Below are 2,500 nucleotides of genomic sequence, written 5' to 3'. Positions count from 1 at the left end.
GATTAGTGGGACAGTGGTAGGCCGGCGTGTGGTGCGAGGTGGGGGGAGTTGGTGTATTAAGTGGTGTAAGTTGGTGGTGTATTAAGTGGTGTAGGTTGGTGGTGTATTAAGTGGTGTAGGTTGGTGGTGTATTAAGTGGTGTAGGTTGGTGGCGTATTAAGTGGTTTAAGTTGGTGGTGGTATGAAGTGTGAGAGTTGATGGTGGAATGAAGTGATGTATGTTGGTGGTGGTATGAAGTGGTGTAATTTAGTGGTGTATTAAGTGGTGTTAGTTGGTGGTGTATTATGTGGTGTAGGTTGGTAATGGTATGAAGTGGTGTAAACTATTTTGTCTTGATAAGTGGTGCGAGTGGGTATTGGTGTAGATTGGTGTGAATTAACGGGAGATGGTGTAATGTGATGTAAGATGATTTAAGGTCGTGTTTAATGATGTAAGGTAACGTTGAATGGTAACGTGGTGTGAAGTGGTGTTAGGTGACACGAGGCGGTGGCAACATTAGTACCTCCACTAATTTTAACCTTCCATTGCTTAACTCTCAGCCCATTCTAGTGCCAGCCCTCCCTCTTCCACGCTCTTCTCTGCCCTTCACCCTGTCATCGCTATGCACCCTTAACATTGTTTTTAATTGCACAACTCAAATATTTTTCTTCCTTGCTCTTCACCCTGCCTTGCTCTCTTGCACTACTTCAACCTCTTCAACCATATCCCCTACACCCTACACCCTTCCCTCCCCTGCACTTTCCACCCTACCTTCGCTATAACTCCCTGTGCCCTTCCTTCTCCTACACTTTCAAGCCCCCCTCCATACAACCCCCTGCGCCCTTCCCTCTCCTGTACCCCTCCCTACAACCCCCTGCACCCGTCACCTTGACACCCCCCCCCTACAACCCCCTGCGCCCTTCCCTCTCCTGCCCTTTCCATCTCCCCCCTCCCATACAACCCCCCTGCATCCGTCACCATACCACCTCCCCCCTCCCCCCATCCTTCTCGACGGGATAATGTTCCCCAGCTGAGTAAACCAAGTGAACTGTATTCCCCAGAGCGAGTGTCTGGCGCTGTCCGTAATTGGTACGCTTATTCGTACGCGTCGGGGAGGCTGCGTGCCATTTCAGTTTTCTTGCGGGATTCGGGGTTGTGGAGAGCCGGTGTCTGGTCTGGTTTGGTGTGTTGTGGTTGTTTCTTTTTCGTGATGGAAGCGGTTTTTTTTTAAGGAGAGGGAGAGAGAGAGGGAGAGAGGGGAGAGAGAGAGAGAGAGAGGGGAAAAGAGAGACAGATATAGAGAAATAGAAAGAGAAAAATAGGTAGGTATAGAGAAAGAGAAAGAAAAAGATAGATAGATAGAGATAGATAAAGATAGATATAGAGATAGAGATAGAGGTAGAGAGAGAGAGAGAGAGATTAAGCTTCACCAGTATGCGAACGGAGATTTAGAAAAATAGTAGATGAAGAAGGGGCGAGGTAAGGAAAACGAAACAAGGCGAAGAGAGCGGGGAGACGAATACAACAGGATGAACATATAAAACTGAATAAAAATAAAAAAGAAAGAGGAAAAAAGACCGCAGAAAGTAAAACGGGGAACCACGCACATTGAAACGCAGAGAACGGAAGACAAAGAACAGAGGTAATCCCGCCTGGAAACCCGCGCGTGAAGTACCGACGACGACGGCGCGACGTGGCGGACGCAATGGACAGCGCAGCGTCGGCGGAAATAACCTAAAATAACCTCAGTGATTGTGGACATTTTGAACGGCCGGCGGAGCATATAATGGCCGGTGCGACCCCCAGCTTGGAGGGACATACCCGCCCTTCGGTCCTCCCGACGGAAGGGCCAGAATTCCCACGTCCTCCGTCGCTGGCTCGGTCGTGGCGATTGATGGGCTCTGATATCAGACGCTGATTGGTGGATGGGTTGCTGCATCTGGCTAGGGAGGGGGGGAGGGGGGGAGGAGGGAGAGGAGGAAGAAGGAAAGGGAGATGGGAGGGGGAGGGAAGGAGAGAGAGGAGGAAGAGAAGGAAGGTGAGACGGAGAGAAGGGATGAGGGAGGGAGAGAAAGGATGAGGGAGGGAGAGAAAGGATGAGGGAGAGAGAGAAAGGATGAGAGAGAGAGAGAGAGAGAGAGAGAGAGAGAGAGAGAGAGAGAGAGAGAGAGAGAGAGAGAGAGAGAGAGAGAGGAAAGAAAATAAGAGGGGAGAGAATGGTGAAGGGAGGGGAAAAATGAAGGCGAAAGAGAGGGAAAGGGGCAGGTGAGAGAGAGGTAAAGGGCGATGGAAGAAGAGATGGATAAGGAGTGAGAGGGGTAATAGGCTTTGAAGGAAGAGAAGAGAAGAAAAGAGAAGAGAGAAGAGTAGGAGGGAAGGGAAGAGAAGAGAAGGATAGGCACACACACACAGTTAGCCATTTACCAGTTATGTCCACGGAGGCTATACGATGTGTGAAAAATGCGCCAGCATAAAATAAACCAGTCGACCGATGTTCGTTGTGATGTTGGTTTTAGCTTC

General features: G+C 49.6%; 1 protein-coding gene across 1 annotated transcript in view; it reads left to right on the top strand.

Moving 5' to 3' along the window:
• LOC113819931 (adenosine deaminase 2) overlaps positions 1–1,738 on the top strand; it is a 227,993-nt gene extending 226,255 nt beyond the window's left edge. The window contains exon 12 of the mRNA XM_070121066.1: positions 1,728–1,738. The gene's annotated coding sequence lies outside the window, so the exon portion shown is untranslated. The remainder of the gene's footprint in view (positions 1–1,727) is intronic.
• The last annotated feature ends 762 nt before the right edge of the window (positions 1,739–2,500 follow it).

Source organism: Penaeus vannamei, chromosome 4, assembly GCF_042767895.1.
Source record: "Penaeus vannamei isolate JL-2024 chromosome 4, ASM4276789v1, whole genome shotgun sequence".
NCBI classification, from domain to species: domain Eukaryota; kingdom Metazoa; phylum Arthropoda; class Malacostraca; order Decapoda; family Penaeidae; genus Penaeus; species Penaeus vannamei.
This window is presented reverse-complemented; position numbering and strand designations above follow the sequence as displayed.